We start from the raw sequence: 25,661 nt of genomic DNA on the forward strand, positions 1-25,661 counted from the left end.
GAATTTCCTTCTGACAGCTGCATGTGCCACTTCCGTAGCTCAAACTGAAGTGCTCCAAGAGAATAAGATTAAGTTTACAGTCCAAATATTATTGTGAGATAATAATATTTGACTTTTCTATTTTTGACTTTGATCACTCACACTGTGATCACTCACACTGTAATCACTCACACTGTGATCACTCACACTTTCATCAAAAATAGAAGTCCATCTATTTTTCCCAACTTGATCAATCATCCATAGACATGATCCATATGTCTAAAAATAGACATAGTCTAAAAATAGACTTGCGCCAAAAATAGCCTGCGGGCCCACTTAGTGAAGGCGACTCTTTTCACTAAGCTCCATCATCTTGTTGCAATCTCAACAAGCATTTCTTGTTGCACACTTTTCAACACTCCCTCTCAACAAGAAAGGCTTCCTCTCAAACCCGATCCTGTAACTCTGGAATGTTCTCCATGCAACACATCTGGCCGGTCCACTTGCTTTGTCATCAAAGTCTCTGACTGCTATTGCCTCTGTCAACTAAAACTATGCATCTCTGTGCTCTTCAGTATCTGACTGCTCTAGCCTCTGTCACTTTGATCTCTGACTGCATCCGTGTTGCTGCTGGTTCTATCTCCCAGCATTGCATCCGCACTGCACCTCCCAACTGACCTCCCTGTTGGGATAGAAACCTCCTCTGATGCTGAAGCTCTACCTGCTGCTGACAAGTGCTCCCTCTCTGACATCTGCGCTACTGCAACATCTCCATGCATCTCGCACCATTGCACACCTCTCTGTGCCACCTAGCACTGTGCAAAACACTTGTGCCTCTCGCATTGCTACAGCTTGCTAGCTATGCGCTGTCCTGGGATTCCCTACACTGTCGCTCTCTCTGCCGCTCCATCCGCATCTGACTCTACCCAATCAGTCAGTTCCTGCTACTACACATCGGGGCTCCCGTAGCAAGGTCTCATCCAAGAGGTTGGGTACCTCAAGGATCTTGCCCCTCCTCCTTGGGACAATCAATCCACATCACCCCACCTCCTACCTGGAGGTATGGATGCATGTGATCCCTCAGCCCACCTGGCTTGAAGTTTCCCCCTACTGGAGGTCTCTGGATGAGTAGATGTCTCTACTCGATCTCCTCTCAGCTTCCCCTGTTGTGGCTCCTCCACAATCTCCTGAAGCTGCTGCACCAATCGTGGCTCCTCCACAATCGTCTGAGACTTCTTCTGGCTCTGCATGTTGAGAGGTAATATACGCTCCCTCTCAACCACCAAGTCTCCATCAGTTGCCTTGCTGCTCAAGGCTTTGCATGCATCTTGAACCTCAAGAGCATACAGGTTCTTGACCCGTGAACCAATCTCATGACAATGAAAGCATCGCACCTTCAACTTGTCAACTTTCTTCCCATCACTGGAAGAACAAGATTCGAAAAGAGAAACCTTCTCCTTCCCCTTCTTCACCTTACTCGCTAAGGCACAGTTCTCCTCATCATGCCTAGATGAAGAACTGTCTCTGGTGCTCCGTCTAATCTCCTCCTGCAGCAAATCCGACCATGGTCGTTCCCAATTTGGCAGTTTCTCCCTTCCATTCACCGAGTCCTGGTAGCTATGCCAACTCTTAGGAAGGTCAAGGAGTCCTAGACTCACCATCCTCATCATCAACAGTAGCCCCCACACTTCCCAGCTCATCTCGACACTGAGTGAACCTCGTGAGATACTGGGGCATACTATCTCCATTCTCGAACTGAATGTTTCTGAGTTTTATCTCTTGCTTTGGAATTAAATTCGAATTCCACCAGCACAAAACTCAACCGCTTCCGATCTAGAATTCGTGAGAATAGTAGATCTGATGATCAATCCTCGCTTGATATCATGTAAAAATCTCTTCTACAAATCAAGCTGCTCCGATACCATGTAGAAATTTTTTTCTACAATTATCTAGCTCCGATACCATGTAAAAATTTTGAATAATATGACACATATTCAACAGAGATTATCCTGATCATACAATTTAAGCGGAACATGTATAATACATAATCTCCTCTACGTTGATCATCAAATTACAGAAGCAGAAACATCCACAGGCACACATAGAAGCATCAATCAAACTCATAAACACAGTATGTATCCCGGGGAAAGCATCTCGCTAAAAACCCCACACTATCTGTATATTATATTGATTGAATCATGTAACAATACAAAGCATAATACTTCTCACAAGTATCTCCACCTGTTACACACAATACAGCTCAGATTTGATCTCCAAATCTCTCCCGCTGCTTGCCTGCCTCCACTGCTCAAACCTGCTCGAGAACTGATGAGAATGGCTTCCCAAACTCGATTTTACACTGCAAAATAGTCACCCACACTATGTTGGACGTGAGCAACAGCTATAATATCATGAAGATACGTGAGCAAACTCATTGGCATACTCAATCCTTTGATTGTGCAAATCATCATGCACAGCTATAGTCACAACTGATAGCAATCTGATCCTCTAACACCTGTCCCTGCTGAACTGAACATGCACTGACATGCAACTGAGTTAACTGATGTATTCTATAGTTGCATTATGAGTTAATAACTTGTGAATTAATTAATAACTAATTCACCCAACTCATCTTTAGTCTATTGATCAGTTAGACTAAATACAACCAGTTTAACAAAGCTAAACTGAACACAACTCCATCAACTGTACCTCCAGTCCACTAAACTCAACTCACTTGAGTTCTAACTGAAGTCATGCATGCAACAACTCAACTGACTCATAAGAAAAACGAATTTCCTTCTGACAGCTGCATGTGCCACTTCCGTAGCTCAAACTGAAGTGCTCCAAGAGAATAAGATTAAGTTTACAGTCCAAATATTATTGTGAGATAATAATATTTGACTTTTCTATTTTTGACTTTGATCACTCACACTGTGATCACTCACACTGTAATCACTCACACTGTGATCACTCACACTTTCATCAAAAATAGAAGTCCATCTATTTTTCCCAACTTGATCAATCATCCATAGACATGATCCATATGTCTAAAAATAGACATAGTCTAAAAATAGACTTGCGCCAAAAATAGCCTGCGGGCCCACTTAGTGAAGGCGACTCTTTTCACTAAGCTCCATCATCTTGTTGCAATCTCAACAAGCATTTCTTGTTGCACACTTTTCAACAAAGGGAAGTAGTGATCCCTAATTTCTGGAAAGAAATATCCTTGCAAGATTAGTGGTGAGAATGGAAACACACGATAACTTGGATGAGGAACATTTTTCATAGGAATAACAAATTATGGATACACAAAAAGACGGAAAGATTCAGGTAGTGCGAGGGGCAGACAAGATGAGATGGGGATATCAAACATAGGTTGTGTTCACCATCAAAGAAACTTATGTAATTATGGCAAATCACAAGGAAATCCTAAAGGATGCCCTCCAATGAAATATTTGGGAAGGAAAGTTATGGTCGAAGGTAGCGAACTTCCTCTGGTTAGTTGGTTGATGTCAACTCCTAACATGGAAACTTTTGAAGAGAAAAGGCTATATAGGACCATCGTGGTGCCCCATCTCTCGACAATATGAGGAAAGCATTAACCATCTGTTCAACACTTTTGCAAGCATGGAAATTCTATGGTCTAGGATTTGTAGCCTTTTTGGCTATTTACACTGCTCCCCTAAGATTTTGTGGGAAATAATTAAATCTTGGCACCCCTCTCTTTTCAAAAATATGATTGTGAATAGGGCCTATGGTTTGGTTTTGGGTTTCCTTTTGTGGAATGTATGGAAATAACATAATAGAATCATATTCAAGGATCTAAATAACACAAAGTATTCTATATGGCAATACATGAAGCTTAATATGTAAGAAATGATACTGACAAAGAAGTAGGCAGAATATGATTGGAATGTGGAAGGCGACGAAGCTCAAAGTTTACGACACTTAGAAATCTTGCAAAATTTGGTGGCATTGGATGACTCTCAGTAAGTTAGTGGTCTTGGATTGTGTCCAACAACATTTTCCCTTCCTCCATAAGGATTTATCAAGCTTAATTTTGATGGGGCCTCTAAAGAATATCCTGGGCCTGTTGGGTATGGGGGAATATTTTGTGATGATCACGACCATCCTTTTAGGTTTTATGTTGGATAATTTGGGTATACTAGTAATAACATGGTGGAATTAAAAGCTCTCGAAATAGGTCTATTCCTAGCTCATGAAGAAGGATATACCAAGTAATAGGCTAATGGAGATTCATAGTTGGTTGTGAATGTGGTTCAAAAATAATCAATGGATCTCTAATTCAATAAGTCATTAAGAGTTGGCGCCTTGATATTTTGATGAAAAAAATTCAAAACCTAGTGCTCTCCTTCCCTTGTGTCATCACGACGCATTGAAAATGACTAGGGAACAATGCTGTAGATATGTTGGTGAGTTAGGGAAGCCAATATTCTAGCCTGGAGCTCACTTAGAATTTTTTACCCCAAAATTTCAATATTTGAACCGAGTAGTTGAGTAGTATCCTGGAGAGTGACACAAAGCCTCGAATGGAGGTAGATGATCAAGATAATATGGGGGATGGGGTAGGGGCTCATCCCCCTCTCATTGTTTGAACTAGGGTACATGTGGTGTATGGGCAACATGCATAACATAACACATGGAAGTTTGGAGATCTTGGGTGGTAGGCTTATATGCGGGATGGCGAGATTAATCTTGGCATTTGCAAGGTTGGGTATGGAGGATTGTGATGGTGGCAAAGGATGTGAAGTGTTTGTGCAGGTCAACAACCTGTGCATGCTCCTTATATTAGGGTACTCTGCAATAAAGATTTTTGTATGCAAGTGGGGATTTCCCTGTGGTATTGTTGGAGGCCAGTTGTACCAAGTTTGGGACCTTAGGGGTTCATGTTTCCACTAGAAAAGTTCAGAGCGAGGAAAGCACACTCTAAATTCGACAACTAGTGGGGCATTTCTGAGCTGGTGTTATGTATCAATCAATCTGGTAAGCTTCCTTGGTTTTTCCTTTGGTCTTCATAGTGTAGTTATTTTCTTTAGTCGAGGGGTGGAGTCATTTAGCTATGTTTGCATCTTGCGCTCCCATTTTCTGTTGAGGGAAGCTTGGGTTTTGGAGGCAACACGATCAATTATGGTTGCAATTGAGGGCCAAAAGCATATGCTTGGTCCCCGAGGTCTGAGTTGGTTACATGGGAGTTTGGTTTGGCTTCAAGACCCTCTAGTTGAGGGAGGAGATAGGGGTTGATGTGGTAGTATGCGTAGGGAGACCAATGTTCTTTTCTAGGTGTATTTATGTTTATGTGATTATCCTATGAGCAGGACTCCCCATCCTAGTGTTTATGGTTGTAGACCCCCTCATCTAGTTTGTATTCATAGCTTCTGGATCAACAATTCTGTTCTAGGGGTTGTTTTATTAATTTGGTTGGTGACGAAGTCATTGGGGGGAAGAAGACATTGCCATCATGTGAAAGAAATTCGACAAAGAAAGGTAACAACTCTTGCTGGGGGTTGCCTATTTTAAGAGAGGTATGGAATTGGCTTTTCTAGAACTTTACTATCGAGTACTGGGGTTTGGAGGTATTGTCAGATCTTCGTGTAACACTGGAGGTAAGGTGTTGGTATCAACAGGCCAGGGTTGGTTTGAAAATGTACAAGCAACGTGATAGAGTATGAAAAAGGATAGGACCAAGAGGGCAGAGGGTTGAGCACACTGTGGGAAGTTATGGAGATGGAGGGAGAAGCAGGAATGGAAGAATAATTAGAGGAGGAGGTGGCCCATAATCCAACCCTTCTCTTGGTCATGTAGTTCTTCCTTCACCTTTTGGCACCTTGAAGTACCAGTTGTGGCATGTCACCCTTCTCCTGGAACAACTGGGGAAAAATCGTCATGATGATTGTAATTAGGTCATAAGTTTCATGAATGATTTGTAGCACAATCAATAAAATATTCAGGATTGTTTGGCTTCACTTTAGTGGGCCATAGGAGACTATCTAAGATAATTGAACATATGGATGGGAGATTGGCTCATTTAGAATTCCATGTCCACGAGGAACCTAGGAATCCAAATTCATTGCGTAACCATCTGCTTAATCCTCCTACGCCTTGATTTATGTGGGTTGTCTTTATCTTAGGGGTATTTTGGACATTATGGTCTTTCTATTTTTGGGTTCTTAGTCAATTTTGACAATTTGTAATTAGTTTTTATGTTTCTCTTATGGTCAACAAATTAGGTAGGAGAGAGGCCGAAATAATAGTGAATATTAGACATCCACGGTGTATTCTTTAGATGAATTCATAGAAGCATTTAGCTGAATGAACATATATATATATATATATATATATATATATATATATACTAACAACACATCGATATCAATATGTCAATACATCGATTTATAACAATATATCAGTGTATACATGTGCTCAATTTGACGTGGCCTAATATAATAGGTCATTGTCTAGTCAAGTTTGTTCAATGGTCATGTATTTTAGTGGATAGTGTGGCTAGAATCATTGAAAATAGGTCTATAAAGACTCTAATTTGTGACTGAATACATGATGGTATGGATATACATTTTGTTCAAGTTGGTATATATATTTGTACATATACCATACATATACCAAGTGTATGAATGGTCATTTCGTCTATTAGTTAGACTACGTCTTTTGTTTATGGTTGAGAGTGATAGTGAAATATTCTTACCACATCTTCTCAGTTGTAATGTCAACAAAAAAATCCAGTAAACACAATAAAAATGAGATTATTGATATTTTATAATATATTTAATTAAAAAAACCACAAACCAAATAAATATGATTATTTTTCTTTTAATTATAATCAACATTATTTTTTTAGTTAGGAAATTGGAAAAAAAATTCAAATTTTATATTAAAAAATGATATTCATATACTGTGACTCTGAATTTTTTTATTAATTTTAAAATATAAAATTATTTAAATACAATTTTTAAGCTAATTATTAATAATTATTTCTCTAATATTACTATAATTTTTTTTTTAAATCTAACGTTACCCTAAATCAATACAATTCATTCTTATAAAAATTCTAATAATTATAAATAAATTGACTTACCATGAGTGGCCAACTACTCTATGGAGTACGATAACTATTTGTTCACCTAAATTACAATGGAGTTGTCTATAATGCGACTTTTTGGAGATTCCGGTGACGGAATCCTGCGAAAGAAATTGAGGTTAAATCTTGATTTGTTGCGGTTAAAATGGTTTTTTAACTGCATATTTGGATTCATCAGACGCTTTCATTGTGCAGAAACTAGCTATCAAACTTGCGATTCCAATAAATTCCTGCCGGATTTCCACCCAAAAAACCCGTCGGAAAGACTTTCAAAGAGTCGCGTTATAGACCACTGCAATTACAATGTGCTAACTATTTGAGTGCGCATTTAATGCTTTGGACAGGTATTATCTACGGGTCAGTGTAGCCTGGTAAGTATTTGTTCACCTAAATTACAATGCAGTGTAGCCTGGTAACTATTTGTTCACCTAAATTACAATGCGTTAACTATTTGACTGCGCATTTATTGCTTTGGACAGGTATTATCTGTGGGTCAGTGTAGCCTGGTAACTCTTTGTTCACCTAAATTACAAGTAGAACCTTAAACTCTGCTGAACTTACTTATGAGGAATTTCAGCCTTCTGCAAGATGGGCTTTACCAGATATAACACCCTCTGAAGTATATAGTGATTTAGCTCCTTTTCATTTAATTGCTGCATCAAGAATTAGTATTAAAGAGTCTGTTAGTCAAGTTCAGGAGAACTCTGAGAGTATTCAGACGATACCACTTTTAAATCCTCAGGCTTTACAAGCAGAAGCAAAAAGATTAAAAACAAATTATCTGCATCTTGGTTGCATTCGGGTTGGCATCAATCCTTTGGTCCATAAAGGATTAAAAACATTTGTGCTTGCTACTGTTAGAGATCTAACGCACAACAGATATACAGATTCTATAATCGGAGGGATTGTAGCTCCTTTGTCTGATGGCCCTGTATACTTTGATTGTTTCCCAAACTTTTCTATATATGTGTTTGATGAAACCATTAAAGATATCTTACAGCTGCAAATCCATACTACTGGTTTTGATATGAAGAGAAAGAGGAACAATATAGCCATCCAGACCAAAGCCTGTTTCAGACATACCAACACTTTATGGCCAGCAATCCGTCATACTCCCAGTCGAGATTCCAAATCAAGTGTGGTAGTTAAAACTGACCCAAAGAACCAAAAGATTGAACATCTATTGATAAAATGGGAAGATCTGCAATTCCCTGAACATTGGGTTGTAAATCACTCGAGGCCACAAATTCCCCGAAATATCACTTCTGCAAACATAACTGAAAATGCTTCCAATGCAGTCATATCCTTTCCTCGCAGGTCAACTATTGATCGAAGAAGAATAGACACTGCTTGTAAAACATCCAAATACTACAGAGATCCTTCCACTGTTGATAGCTCCTGTTCATCATCATCCTTTTCTTCTTGTAAACATCCACAGCTTTTCGAATTAGCTCAGCTTGTTAATTTTTCTTCTTTAGAAGTAAAATGTCCAGATTGTACAAATGTCGTAAATATGCTTACTCTAGCCGAACAGAATGTTCATCTGCACCATAATCCTCGCACTGGTGTTGCTCCTCCATCCACTTCTATCAGCTCATGCCCGAATCCTAAATGTTCTGATATTCCTTTCCCACATGAGCCTGAGCCTGATTCAGATCATGTTCTCATGGTCCATTCTATAGAAGAAGAAGACCCTAGGCTTACTCAGATGATTTGCTTAATGATACCAGCAAAGCCGAGGTATGGGTTGGGGAAACTTGAGCAATCAGAACTGATTCCAGAATGCAGATTCAAACAGATTCCTTCTGACTGTAAAAGGCCTGCAGTCATGGAAATGCATAAGTTTTTTGCACTTATGGATGGATGCTTAAAATCACAAATCAGTTCTAAATGGATGAAAGAAATGTTGAATTGGGATTTGTATACAAATCCTCAAGCAGATGAATTTGACCAAGGATATACCCCAGATCAGAAAAGAAAGTTAGCCATAGACTGGAAACATTATATGGAAGTAAATAATGTTTGGATATCTTTCTACTCATGGAAAGATAAAATTGCTCCTATAAATGTTTTAACTGGTGCTACTTCTAGCAGTATCACTGATAAGCATGGATGGACTGCAATTGATGGATCCACAGTTGAAACCCCTACTACTTTTCCCCCATATAAAGGAATCATCTTGGGAGAAAAGACAAATGCAGCCAAAGCCATTCCCCTGGTTCAAAAAGATGATAATGCCTTAGGAATTGATGGTAGAATTCAAAAGGCTAGTGAACAGCTAAATTGGACCAATACTGCTCTAAAGGGTCTAGAAATGAATGTGGCTAAAGCAGAAGATGTAAAGAAGCAAGTAGATATTGTACAGTCTTCACTTAATTGTGTAAATTCTTGTTTGAATAATTTACAATTTGATTCCAGCATGACTTGTTCTTACACCAAGGAATCATTGAATAAGATTGAAGAAATAGGAGAAAACTTAGTTGGACATATTGATGTAACTAAGACACTCCTTACTGGGTTAAATGAGAAATTTGAAAGGATGCAGGTCACAAAAGTTGAAAAGCCAGTTCCAAATTCTTTCCTGGTAAAAAGAAATATAAAGATTGAGAATCCAATAAGGAATGTACAGAAATTCCCTCTGTTGTTCCCCAAAGAAACCACCTCAAAGACTGATGAGTCTGAACACATCAGTATTGCTTCCTTATTCAGGGAACCAGAAACAGAAGAACAAAAATCTCAGGAAACACAAATCCTCCCAATCTATGAGCCTCTTGAACATAGATTTTCCAGATATTCTGCTCCTGACATTGAAGGGAAGGGAAAATTGCCTGAAGCCCATACTTTCTTCCCTGATTCCCACAAAGAATGGAACGTAGACAACATGAGCATTGGCCAAATTCGCCAGATGATTGATTTAATGTATACTGAATATAGACTCATGTGTCTTAGAGGAAAATCAGAGGTAGATGCTTGCAGAACCATCATCCAATGTTTTACAGGTACTCTTCTCAGATGGTGGGAAACTGAATCTTCTCCTAAACTTATTGAGACCATGGAAGCAGAAGTGCTCAAGGATGAAAAAGGAGATGTTATTCATAATCCTGATGGTACTGTAATAAGCAATATGATTGGTGCGCTAACATCAATGATTCTAGAACATTGGTGTGGCTGTGAGACAGAAATTGCCAACAAACATGAGGTCATTTTGATGAACCTCAAATGTCATAAGATGTCTCAATTTGATGATTTCCATAGAGATTGGATGCAACGAATCTATGAGGTGAAAGATTCCAAAAACTTGCTCTGGAAGCAGGTATATCTAGCTGCTCTACCCTCTAGATTTGTTGACTATATTAGATTGCAAGAAATTTTTCAGTTACCTTTTGAGTCTTATACATGGGGAGAAATTTATTCCCTTATTACAAAGACACTGGTAAGTCTTTGTACCAGCTCAAAGGTAAACAAGTCTTTGGAAAAACTGTCCAGACTACCAGATAGAAAGTCCATTTGCAGCAAATATGGTCTGACAATAGATGACCCATTGGTCAAAAAGAGAAAGTCTAGGAAGAGGGCCAAAAAAGAATTCAAAGAGACTTTCTACAAAAATCGAAGGGATTATCCAAAAAATAAAAGGAAGTATTCTATAAGGGATAAAAACCATAAAAAGAAGGGCCACTACAAATTTATCCCAAAAACCCATTATTATACTCCTTCTGACATCCATTTGCATACATCCAAGCAAGACAAATGGAACAAAATTACTTGCTGGTTGTGTGGCCAGACTGGGCATACAGCTTCAAGATGTCCCCAAGGGGAAGAATCAAAGCTTAATAAGGGAAAAAAGACAGCTGTTTATGCTCAAAAGGCCAAACCGGTTAAGAAAGAGCATTCAGGCCCAAGCTTTTGCCTGAGATGCAAATCAAGGACCCATGCTACAGAAAGGTGCCCAAATCTTATTATCAAAGACTCAGCCCAGCAGCACCAATTAGAGGAATCGTCTCTTGATTCTTTTAGCACTTCAGAAGAAGAATTTCAAGTTAATATGGGACAGTATACTGATTCTGAATCATCTGAATGTTCTTGCTATAATTCAGAAGAATGTGCATGTCATATATTTTATGAAGATGATTCTGAATTTTTGTACAGTTCCAGTGAAGAAGAAGAAGAAAGAACAAAGCCTCCCAAAGAAAAAGTCCTAATGGCATCTACTGAAGAAGAAGCAGAAATGAAGATTTTATCACATATTAGGACAATGGAAGAAGGAGCCATGAAGAACTGCCTGATAGAAGCATTCACAGATCAGCTTAAATCAAAAGCCTCAAAAGAATCAGGTAAGAAACCTTTGTTTGTCGATGCATCCTATGAAAGGAACACTAAGTCTTTCCAAATGCATCACCAGAAACCAGGGAAAGTAAGATCCCTGACTTTGGGAGAAGTGAGTGGTGAAATTCACCAACTCAAAGCAGAGATTTCTGCAATCAAAGCTCAAATTGCAGAAATTAAGAAAGGCAAGGAGATTCAAGAAGAAAAAGAAGAAGAATCCTGGAACACAACAACCCATAGACAAGAAATTCAGGTTGCTGAAGGAAGGTCAGACCCAAACTTTGGCTTTCAAGATATGAGATTGTTTACCATCACATATCAACAACATCATGTCAAGGTAAAAATCTGTATCCAAGGCCAGATATTTTTCATGACTGCATTATTAGATTCTGGTGCAGATATTAATATTCTTAACATCAGAAATGTTCCAGCAAAATATTGGGTCTCTACTGAAAGAGAAGTTGTAGGCCTAGGAAATAAGAAACTCAAATATGAAATTCCTAGAGCTTCACTATGTTTTGATACCCACTGTGTATACATGAATTTTGCCATAGCAGACATCCCTGTTGATTGTATATTAGGGAATGTCTTTTTAGCTGCAGTGGAACCTCATGGCTCAGCCAGATTGAAAGGAAGTAGAGCTGGTTATTTCATTTCTGTACCCACATCTAAAGGAAGAAGAAAAAGGATTGAGCTTCCTTATGTTTCTACTCCAAGAGTTTCTACAATGGTTCAAGCCATGCAGAAATTAGACAAAGCAGAATCTTTGCTATCAGATCTTAAAGATCTAAAAAGCACATTGAGAGTAGAAGAACAGCTGAAACTACCCCAAATCAAAAGAAGGATCCAAGAACTGAAAGGAAAACTGGAAGAAAAATGTTGTTCAGAAGAGCCAAATGCTTTTTGGCACAGAAAGCAACATACCATTAAGTTGCCCTACAAAGAAGGATACACAGGAAAGCCCTGTAAAAGCAGAGCGATCCCTATGAGCCAAGAATACAGAGAACTATGCCAAAAAGAAATTCAGCAATTGCTCAACAGAGGATTGATCAGAGAATCCACTAGCCCCTGGAATTGCTATGGATTCTATGTAAACAAAAGAGATGAACAAATTAGAGGTATCCCTAGACTTGTAATAAATTACAAGCCTCTAAATTCAGTTTTGGCTGATGATACTTATCCCATTCCACATAAAGGAGACTTGATCAGAAGAATTGCAGGGGCAAAAATATTTTCAAAATTTGATTTAAAAGCAGGATTTTGGCAAGTTTCATTTATTGCTTTGGACAGGTATTATCTGCAGGTCAGTGTAGCCTGGTTGGTTGAATTGATTTTCATTCCTCGAGCTCCCAATTGACGACCGAGCTCCCAATGTACGGCGCGGAGACAATGACAGATGTCAGAGGTAAACTTCTGGCTACAAGAAACCATTTAGACGGTAAACAATTCCGATAACGAATCTCAATGTCCGTCTTCGTAAAAGGAGACAGAGAGGTGGGCCCAAATAACCACGTAAGTATGTAATGAGAGATAAGGGTTGCCATGAAACTTGACAAAATTATTTATTAAATTATATTTCAAAGGTGATAAAATTTTAATTCATTTTGTCGTTGGATTATTTTTTTAATATAATCATAACAAATAGAAAAGTATATTTCACTATCCCATAAAATTTATAAGAAAAAAGTTATCAAATTTGCGTCATTGTTAATCTGTTTGCGGTAAGAATTTATAAGAAAGAGGCCGTAAAAAAAATTTAAAGTATTGTTAATTGTTTGGAAAGTTATGGAAAAATATGGAAAAATTTGGTAAGGATTTTTGTAAATCTAAGTTATAGTTGTTAAATTTCAAAATTTTAGGTGTTTTAGACGTTTTGACGGCATGAATTCATTTTCACCATAAAAAAATGATTCAAATACTTTCTTTACAAATTTTTTTGATTTTTTTTGCCCAAATTCTAATCACTTTTAAACAATTCCCCACCTAGTTAAATCACTGCAATGTTAATCTGTTTGGAAGAAAAAATCTCCACTTATTAGTCTTTAAAAATATCCACTTACTGGTTTTATCCGGCTTGACAAAAGGACATAATAAACTATACAAAACACCAATATAACAACCCTCCTATATATGTTACGGAATGGTACTTCAGCTATAACATTTATTGACGAAGAAGAAATATTTCTCTATGTTCTATGAAAGATCTAAACCTGCACCTGATTTTAGTTGAGGAATTCAATATTTAGAATTTGTGAATTTTAGAATATAGAATTAGGTTTGCAAAATTTTAATTTAATTATTAATAATTATTAGATGAATGTTAAGATTTTTTAGAATATTTATATTACTATATAAATTATTAAGTAAAATTTATCTTCAAAGTAATTATATCATTTTTATTTTTTAATTAAACTGATTAATTAAAAAAATAGCATATGAATCATTGTTATATGAAGTGAGTTATGGTTTTTCTACATATGGTATTGATAAGTTACGGTACTTTATAGATTAAGAATATTTTCAATTTTATCTCTATTAATTTTAGAATAAGGCTTGCAAAATTTTAATTTAATTAATAATAATTATTAGATGAATGTTAAGATTTATGTGGAATATTTTAAAATATTCATACTAGTATGTACAAATTAATGTACAGCCTATTGGGCTTTGGATTGACGGTGAATGGGTGCATTGTTAAAGCACTCCTTGCAATAGGTCATTGGTTCAAATCCCCCGTGGGTACTTACCTACCAAAAAAATTGTACAAATTAATGGTTAAAATCCAAAAAAAAATGTACAAAATGTACGAATTAATGGTTAAAATACAAAGTCTTGTGTTATATGAAGTGAGTTATGGTTTTTTGGCATGTGGTATTAATAAGTTATTGTATTTTATAGATTAAGAATCTTCATAATAAAGTTGAGTAAATCTACATTAAACAAAGTCTTTCAGTAGAAATGGCATGAGAGAATATTTTTTGGCTGACGCTTTTCGAACCAACAAAATAGCATATGAACAAGTGTTATATGAAGTGAGTTATGGTTTTTTGGCATGTGGTATTAATAAGTTAATGTATTTTATAAATTAAGAATCTTCATAATAAAGTTGAGTAAATCTACATTAAACAAAGTTTTTGTAGAAATTGCATGAGAGAATTTTTTTGACTGACGTGTTTCAAACCAACAAGTGTGGTTCATCATCAGGACTAGATGAAGAGGCAAACCATGCCAAAGGCTTAAATAGAGAGCAATGTAAAAAAAAATGTACAAATTAATGGTTAAAATACAAAGTCTTGTGTTATATGAAGTGAGTTATGGTTTTTTGGCATGTGGTATTAATAAATTATTGTATTTTGGATTTAAGAGATCTGTGGTTTGTGTCTTTTGAATTAGTGATCGGAGAATCCACAGTTTCAACATCTTTATACCAACGTTTCAAATCCCAAGTGGGATCCATCATCAGGGTTGAAGAACTGATTCAAACTGTGGATTCTCCGATCACTGATTCAAAAGACACAAACCACAGATCTCTTAAATCCAAAATCTTATCCCTATACGGAGGGGATACTTGGAGTGAAATCCTTTTACTCGAAAGATGTAGAGTGAGGATAACAAGAAGAGCGGCAGATCTGCATTTCCTTAAAAACTGTCGGGACAACAATCTCATTCCTCCATTTGCACAGGTTAAGCATAGATTGCAGAACAAATATAATAGTAAGGCGTTTATCCAGCTAAGCTTCTCTCTGATTCGGTCTGAAATCAAAAGGGTTAGGGCCTCTCTGGAAAATCTTAGTCGTTTAGCCCTCTCATCCCACCTTAAGCTTGCCAACAACATCAATAAAGATCTCTGGGCCATTATAGATGCCAAGACTGCCCTTAAAGCAGATAACGAAGGACAGATTGCTCTGGCAAGGTAGCGCAAAAAACTATCCAAGCTATCAGGTAGATCGTAGGAGTTGGTCAAAAATCTGAATCCTGCCAGTGAACCTGCACAAATCACAAGGGACAGTGATCATATCATGTCGAACAACGAGCTAATCGTAGCTGATTCAAAAGAGAACCTCGCAGTGAACAGCAAGCCACACAAGCCCGCAGCAGATACGGTTCCTTTGGTAAACCCCGCAGCAGATGTCAACGATCCCAAGGTTGCAGCAGAAAGAGGCAGCGACAGCCATGACAAATTAAAAGACGCAAGATACTGCGCAGGGTTAATTATAAAAGCAGAGAATGAGAAATACGCTAAGGGGTCAATTATTATAAGCCACGCAGAAGGTTCCATAAGCCATGCAGATAAGAGAAATTCGCAGTCGGCATTAACAACTGTTCAAATAAAGTAATCGATGATAACTGCCCAAAGATGAAATTCGCAGTTAATTCTAAGGGTAATAACTGCGTAATTGATTCTAAGGTCATTATGAACGGCGATTCAAACAATGAAAACGATAGCGACAATGAAGTGATAGTGAGCATATCATGTCGAGCAGCGAGCTAATCGTAGCTGATTCAAAAGAGAACCTCGCAGTGAACAACAAGCCAATCAAGCCCGCAGCAAATTCGGTTGCAGATAATGAGAAATACGGTGAGGGTTCCATTATTATAAGCCACGCAGAAGGTTCCATAAGCCACGCAGATAAGGAGAAATTCGCAGATGGCATTAACAACGTTTCAAATAAAGTAATCGATGATAACTGCGCAAAGATGAAATTCGCAGTTAATGGTAATAACTGCGCAATTGATTCTAAGGTCATTATGAACGGCGATTCAAACAATGAAAACGATAGCGCAGTAAATAGCCCTAATTTAATAATAAACAATGGAAATCAAGGTTTAGACATAAGTGTCCAGAAAGAAGGAAAAACTATGTCTTCAACAAGCACCCGGGAGTCAAATAGAAGAGTGGTCAACCTATCTTCCCAAGAATTAGATCCTCTTGTAACCAATGTTCTCAGCAAAGGTATGGGGTTTGCGGTTGCTCCTAGAAACCTCCCCATTGAGAGCATGATATGTAGCATAGAAGATGGGATTAGTAACCTCCCTTTGGAAGACAAAGAAGCATTAAGGCAAGAATTATCTCTCATCATGAGAAAAGCCAATGCTCCCAAAAGCAACCTGAGTAGGGAAGAACAAAAAGCTTTCAAATCTTTGCGGAACAATGACAAGGTGGTGGTTCTTAAAGCAGATAAAGGAGGAGCAACAGTCATCTTAGATAAAGAAGACTATGTGCGCAAAATGAATGATCACCTAAACTGTGGCAGTTATAAGAAGTTGAACAGTAATCCCATTCCCAAAATCATGAAGGATGTAAAAAAGATCATCTCAGATTCTAACCTCGATGAGAAATTAAAGAAGAAAATAACCCCATCTTGTGAAACCATCCCGAGAATCTATGGATTACCCAAGATCCATAAGGAAGGGGTTCCCCTCAAACCGATAGTTAATACTATTGGCTCCCCAACCTATGAGCTTGCTAAATATGTTGCTAAAATCCTTAAACCCCTTGTGGGAAATATTGATTCCTTCATCAAAGACTCCCAAGACTTTGTGAATCTTATTAAAAATGAAAGGATGGAGCGTGATGACATTCTCGTTAGCTTTGACGTGGTATCCTTATTCACGAAGATTCCTCTTGATGAAGCCATTCAGGTTATAAAAGATGTTACTGATCCCGGGACTGCAAAGTTGGCAGAAATTTGCTTAAGGTCTACAGTGTTCACCTTCCAAGGAATATTTTATGAGCAGACATCGGGTGTGGCAATGGGATCACCCCTATCACCGATCGTAGCCAACCTATACATGGAACACTTTGAAAAGAAGGCCCTGGAATCTTATCCTTTAAAGCCGGCATGGTGGAAGCGTTTTGTCGATGACAGCAACATAAAATGGACGCATGGTAAAGCAGAACTTGATAAGTTTTTCATTCACTTAAATTCCATCTCTCCAGAAATAAAATTTACGATGGAACTTGAAGAAAACATGAGCATCCCATTTTTGGACGTTCTAATCATCAGAAAGTAAGATGGCTCTCTAGGCCACAAGGTTTTCAGAAAGTCAACCCACATGGAAAGTTACCTCCATGCGGATTCCCACCATCACCCAACCCAAAAGTTTGGTGTTCTAAACACCCTTGCCATCAGAGCCCTTCGAATTTCCGACTCAGAGCATCTGAATGAAGAAAAGAAACATTTGGTTTCAGCTTTTAAGAGTATAGGCTACAAAGAGCATGAGATTAAAAAAGCCTTTGAGAGAGCTGAAAGAAAGTTGTCATCTCATGAGCATAAGGCGCAAGACCAACCTCATGGTAAGATTTTTCTACCTTATATCCTTGGTGTTACAGACAAAATCGCAAAAATCCTAAGAAAGAAAAACATTATCACTCATTTCTCAGCCCCCGGTACCATCAGACAAGGTTTGAAGTCTGTTAAAGATGATATTGACAATCTTCAACTTAAAGGAGTCTATAAAATAGACTGTTCTTGTGGAAAAAGCTACATAGGTGAAACTGGTTGCTCCCTCGAGACAAGGCTCAAAGAACATGGCACTGATATTAGGAATGGAAGATCTTGTACCTTAGCATTGGCAGAGCGCTCCTTGAAGACTAAACACCATATTTGCCTGGAAAACGCATCTATTATCGCTAGAGAGGAACATCATCAAAGACGAAAGATCAGAGAAGCTATTGAAATTATTAAGCATCCTCAGAATCTGAACAGAGACAATGGTATGGAAATTAGCGGAAGCTGGCTCCCCTTGATCAAAGAAATTAAAAGTCGCCAACCCATCCCCAGGTAATGCATCCCTTTGGTATGTTGTCCCCTCTCCTATTCTTATTCTTATTCTATTTTTTGTCCCAGTTTTACATCATTAGAGTTCTATTATAATTTAATTAATATATTTATTATTATATTAGTTAACTATAAATATTAACTATTTATAATTACTAATATAATTTAAATATATTAATTTAACTTATTTAATAATTATTATATTAATTAATATATTAATTAATTAATTATTATAATATTTATTTAATTATCATTATATAATAATAATTAATTAATTAATCATTATTATATAATAATTGATTATTATTATATTATTATTATATTAATTTATTTATTAGCCATTATATTAATTAATATTGAATAATTATTATATTAGTTTGCTATAAATACTAATTATTAATATGATTTAATTTATTAATTAGTTAATATGATTTAATTATATTATTTAGTTAATTATATTATTTAGTTAATTATTATATTAGTCAACTAAAAATACTAATCATTTATAATTTAATTTATTTAATTAGTTAATATGATTTTAATAATATTTTTTAGTTAATTATTATATTAGTCAACTATAAATTCTAATCATTTATAATTACTAACATGATTTAAATATATTAATTTATTTTATATAATAATTATATTAATTATTATATTAATTAATTATTATTATAATATTTAATTATTATTATACAATAATAATTAATTAATTATTATACAATAATAATTAATTATTATTCCCCGGATGCGGGTGTCTAATCCGAACAGCCGGAGGGTATAGCTAGCACGAGGAGGCCACATGGCCATCGCTAGCTGCCACGAGTCAACCGAACGCGGGAGGAGGTCTGGCAGGTTGGCGAGTTTAATACTGAAGCCTTCACGTCGGAGTTTATTCGCATTAATGCGAGTAGGCGGTGACTGTAAGGAGCATTCATGGCGCTCGGGGTTCAAGAGCAAGCCATGGAACTTAAGGAGGCGGACTGGTATGGGGAGCGACATTCGCAGCAAACGAAGTGTAGGAACACTCTCTGGCCTCTGGCGATTTTGGAGTTTAGGAATTGGCTTGGGGCTGCGGAAACTCTGGTTTTCCACATCCTCATGGCCAGAACCAGAGAGAGGCAACCATGCCGAAGAGGAAGGGGTCGTGGAGCACCAGGTCGCCCTCCTGCAGCTGCAGAAGCGCATCACCATTGTTGTTGTCAATACTGTTTCCGCAGAGCCGGAATTCCCCATCTGCAGGCATTTTCGTTCCTGGACTCTGATGCCCCGCCTGAGCAATTGCCAAGGCCGCTGGTGTTTCCGGCTTATGGCTCAGCCATCTTCAGGCTGGGCAATCTCAATGTCCACATTTCAATTCTCTTTATTAGCAGAGCAGAAGAGGAACACGATGACAGCAGAGTTCCTACTTCTGCAAATATGGAGAATTTGGCAGGGGAACAACCGGGGGAAGCAAAGGGAAAGGAGCCAATTCAAGCAAAAGCACAGGATGCGTCGACGTCTAAAGCTGGAGAGGACTCGGAAGAGGAGCTGGTGGGCTGGGGATACCCGATTGTGGAGATGGAGCCGGAAGAAACGGAACCAGCAGACTAATTTCTCCAGTCATTCACATGCCAGGTTCATTTTGATGATTTTGGGTCTCGGTCATATGGTCATGTCCTATAATTCTCTGTCTGGTTCGAGTCTTGAGCGTGGGTCTAGTAATCTTTATACAGGACATGCTCTGTTTGTCACTAAGTTTTTCAGTTGTGTCTGGGAGTTCGCCAATTCTCAATGTCACCCCTGCGTGGGTGTTCTGCATCAGTCTCGGCCCCTGCGTGGGTGTTCTGCATCAGTCTCGGCCCCTGCGTGGGCACTGTCAAAGTTAAACTCTGTTTTTGAGGTAGTTTTGGGGCAGCAAATGCTCAGAGCATGAATTTCTCAGCTGCTTACCACAGAGCCATAGTTGGCCATGGAAAACTTGTTTCTCTGCTTGTAATTTATTCATGTATATAATATAATACCCTAGAGTAGTTTTATGGAGAAAAAAAAAATAATTAATTATTATATATTATATAATAATTGATTATTTATTATATAATAATTGATTATTAGTGTATTAGTAGTATATTAATTTTATTAATTAATATATTAATTATTATATTAATTTATTATAAATATTAATTATTTATATTAATTAATATGAATAACAATAAAATATTATTTTTAATTATTTATAATAATTAATTTATTATAAATATTAATTATTTATAATAATTAATATGTATAACAATAAAATATTATTATTATTAATTATTTATAATAATTAATTTATTATAAATATTAATTATTTATAATAATTAATATGAATAAAAATAAAAACAAAATAATATTAAATTATATTAAATTAAAAAGTCTAGCCGTCTGTGTGTTCTTCCTTAAATTTCTTCCTCATTAGTATTTATTCTGCCTTATTGCTCTTCATTTATCATCATTCTTCAACCCTGATGATGGATCCCACTTGGGATTTGAAACGTTGGTATAAAGATGTTCAAACTGTGGATTCTCCGATCACTGATTCAAAAGTATTATTGTATTTATAGATTAAGAATCTTCATAATAAAGTTGAGTAAATCTACATTAAAAAAGTCTTTCAGTAGAAATCGCATGAGAGATTTTTTTTTGCTGACGCTTTTCGAACTAACAAAATAGCATATGAACAAGTGTTATATGAACTGAGTTATGGTTTTTTGGCATGTGGTATTAATAAGTTATTGTATTTTATAGATTAAGAATCTTAATAAGCATGATATATTTTTTTTTACTGACGTGTTTCAAACCAACAAGTGTGGTTCATCATCAAGACTAGATGAAGAGGCAGACCATGACAAAGGCTTAAATAGAGAGCAATGTAGAGACATAATTTCAAGTAATGGTTATATTTGAACAATAATGTTTAAATTATAATATTAATTTATTAATATATTAAAAACAAATATTATGAAGTAACGGTTATATTAAACGGCTAGTTTTTGAAAAAAAATATTTAAATAATGATATTATTTCATTAATTTATTAAAAATATTAATGGGTAATGGCTAGTTTTGAAAGGTAATATTTAAATTAATTTATTAAAACCAAATATTACTAGTTCTTGAAAAACACTATTTAAATAATGATATTAGTTTATTAATTTATTAAAATATTAATATGTAACAGATATATTGAACAACTAGTTTTTGAAAAGATATTTAAATAATGATATTATATCATTATTTTATTAAAAGTATTAATAGGCAACGACTATATTAAACAACTAGTTTTTGAAAAATAATATTTAAATTAATTTATTAAAACCAAATATTACTAGTTCTTGAAAAATAATATTTAAATAATGATATGTGTTTATTAATCTATTAAAATATTGGTTCAAATCCCCGTGGGTACTTACCTACCAAAAAGATGTACAAATTAATGGTTAAAATTTATTTTCAAAGTAATTATGTCATTTTTATTTTTTTAATTAAAAAAATAGCATATGAACAAGTGAAGTGAGTTATAGTTTTTTGGCATGTGGTATTGATAGTTATTGTATTTTATAGATTAAGAATCTTCATAATAAAGTTGAGTAATCTACATTAAACAAAGTCTTTTAGTAGAAATCACATGAGAGAATTTTTTTGGCCGACCCATTTCGAACCAACAAAATAACATATGAACAAGTGTTATATGAAGTGAGTTATGGTTTTTTGGCATGTGGTATTGATAAGTTATTGTATTTTATAGATTAAGAATCTTCATAATAAAGTTGGGTAAATCTACATTAAACAAAGTCTTTGGGTAGAAATGGCATGAGAGAATTTTTTTGGCAGACGCATTTGGAACCAACAACTGTGGTTCATCGACAGATAGCAAAGACTTAAATAGAGAGCAATGTAGAGACATAATTTCAAGTAACGGCTATATTTGAAGAATAATGTTTAAATTATAATATTAATTTATTAATATATTAAAAACAAATATTATGAAGTAAGGATTATATTAAACGGCTAGTTTTTAAAAAATATATTTAAATAATGATATTATTTCATTAATTTATTAAAATATTAATAGGTAATGACTAGTTTTTGAAAGGTAATATTTAAATTAATTTATTAAAACCAAATATTACTAGTTCTTGAAAAATAATATTTAAATAATGAGATTAGTTTATTAATTTATTAAAATATTAATATGTAAGGGCTATATTGAACGACTAGTTTTTGAAAAAATATTTAAATAATGATATTATTTCATTACTTTATTAAAAATATTAATAGGTAACGTATATATTAAACATCTAGTTTTTGAAAAATAATATTTAAATAATGATATAGTTTATTAATTTATTAAAATATTAATATGTAACGGCTATATTAAATGGCTAGTTTTTGAAAATAATATTTAAATTAATTTATTAAAACCAAATATTACTAGTTTTTGGAAAATAATATTTAAACTGTGATATTAGTTTATTAATTTATTAAAAACAAATATTAATCAGTAACTACTATATTAAACAGCTAGTTTTTAAAATAAACAAATAAATAATCAAAGTCAAACTTTAAAGAAGAGGAGTCCAAAATTATAAAAACGATTGAAGACCCTAATTGAGACAAGATCATTTGATAAATAAAATAACTAACTGAAATAAAATAAAGTAAAGTAAAAATAATTAATGGAAAAATAAATAAAATAAAACAAAATATAGACAAATCAAAACAAATATATATAAATAAATAAATAAAAATAAATAAATAGAAATTAATAAATAAATAAAAACAGACACACACATATAACAATCAATAAATAAAACGGGGTCAACAATAACAATAAAATATGGGGCTCAGGCCTATTAAACAAATAACAAAAATACGAAAAAGAGTCAATAAATCTACATTATCAAGAAATGTTATTCCATATTTTTTAAAATGTATATATGTTTAACTTTTATGCTAATTATTTTTATAAATAATAATAAAAACAAAAAATAAAATAATAGCAAATTTGTCTATACTTACTTTTTAAAAATATGAAAATATTAATTTTTTAATATTTTATTTTATTTTAAATATGCATTTTAAAAATATAATCACCATCTACTATTGATATTGCTCTAAACCTCTTCTAAATGCATATTAGTTTTATGATGACTTTTTCTAAAGCCATGCTCACCGTAAGGAAACGCCTTTAGCGTATTCATTTAAATATTTTTACATTTGTAGGTTTGATTATTTAGAATATTCTAACCTTTACAATTTTTAGAATACTATAAGAAAATGTTTTTGGTGTGTTTATTTTGAATGTTGACTCACTTCAACCATTAACACAAACGTTTTGTCATATTAATGTAAAAAATATTGTAATATTAATGTAACATCCCTCATTATCAGTGATAGTTGGCCATGGTCAACATTAATATAACAATGTAACAGTGGTTAGTATTAATGTAACAGTTTTAGATTAATTTAACATTAATACATTGTTACATTAATGATTAACTATCCTCGTTGATGATGTTTAACCATAGTCAACAATTATCAGCCTTGGTCAACTTTATTCAACTTCTTCAACCATGATCAAACTCACCAACCCTCTTTAGCCATGGTCAACTTCTTCAAATTTTTCCAACCATGGTCAATCATAGATCATAGACTTTTTGGTGAGGGTCCTTAGGTTTGAATTAGAAAGTTAGATGTATGAGAAATTTATATTTAAAATTTAAAATTTACAATAAAGTTAATTGAAAATTTGTCAAATTTTAAAGATTATAAATAAATAAATAAAATAGATAAGATGAAAGAGTTTAATGTAGATTGTAATAGAGAAGATCATTACTCCATGATATTTGGTATTTTTTATTGTTATTGGTAAAATTTAAATGCTTTATGTTTTTGTTTTTTTCCTGGGCACATTTTCCAATGAGTTTTGCTCAAAGCCAACCAAAATTTGTTGAAATAGTAACTTGAGTTGTTGAATATATACAGAGTGAGTGCCCTAAGGTTTTTTAAGGCTTTGAATCCATTTATGCATCAAAAATGAATTTCAAACAACTAAAGATAGCAATATCACCTAGAATTGTAATATTGAATTCATCTACAATTATAGTGCTAAATTCTAACAAAAAATCATAAACTTAGAACAATTAGACTTAGCCAACAAATATTTCCCATGTGAGTAATATAAATTTTATTGATTAATGGGGCATTGTTATAGCTTTCATTTTAGAGGAGTTACTCAATTTCTCACAGTGTTAAATCATAAATCTATATCATAATCCCAATGCAATAAGAAATTAATGAACATCATTCTAAAATAAATTATCAATCTCGATCCATAATAATTTTTTAAAAGGCTCTAAGAGAAACATGTTACATTACTTAATGATGAAGTAATTAGGGTGGAGGTAAACAATCTAGAAATGGTTACGATGGTGGAAAGGGATCTAAATTTACTAGTGTGGCTACATTGTAGTGATCTAAGATATGAGAAGTGTTTATTTTGGATGGTCCATAAATAACTAGATAAAAAGATCATTTAGCAGGTTAAGCATTTATACATATGGTAATATGATATTGATTCATCTTAAAATAAACTCTAGTTCAAACAACAAATATGGGTGGACATGTTAGCCCATGTGGCATAGAGCAGATGATGACGAGGTGTTCTATTAAGGTGCTCTATGGTGTAAAGGTCGCGAATTCAAAGCTCTATTGTAAAAAATCCAGCCATGATAAGGGGGTGTGTGGCCAAGGCTGGGTTGGATCCCTGGGTGATTTGAATAGCTTAGATGTCACTGGATCACGACTACTCAAGCCACAGGTTAGGTGTGCAAATAATTTCAAGAATCACATAACCTAGCAAACAAAAAAATATATGGTGGACATGTGAACTCGAAGTTTAAGAGCTAGTGGTAGGCTCTTCATTAACATATCCTTTACATTACTCAATTTTTTATATTCAAATTTTCCTTTATGGTAATCCTTAATTGATCGTAGAATCAGGTTGATAGCTACAAAGCCAAATATTAAATTTTTGGTTGGGCCATCAGATGACCCAAATTTACAATAAAGGTGAGTGCAGGTTTAATTGTGATTGGGTTTGTGACAACCCACATCTACAATTGAAATAAGATCATATTACTAAATTAGATATATTTAGATTCATAATTTTTAAAATGTAAGAAATCTATATTTCTATTCTATTATTTTAAATATGGTATCTTTCAATATAGAATTTTAAATATGCAAATGATGTTGGAGTGTAATATTCTACAATTTTTTGAACAAAACTCTTTTGTGGATGGCCATTGCCTCCACTAGTTTTCCCATCCTTAGAATTCAAAATTCTTATGCCAATTCCGTTGTAGTAACACTTAAATAACCAACCATTTTCACCATTTAAGCATTCAAATAAATAGTTAATTACAAGCATTCAACTATTAA

Source organism: Pinus tabuliformis, chromosome 5_1 (genome assembly GCF_031772625.1).
Source record: "Pinus tabuliformis cultivar Carrire ecotype Pingquan chromosome 5_1, CPIR1, whole genome shotgun sequence".
Taxonomy (NCBI): domain Eukaryota; kingdom Viridiplantae; phylum Streptophyta; class Pinopsida; order Pinales; family Pinaceae; genus Pinus; species Pinus tabuliformis.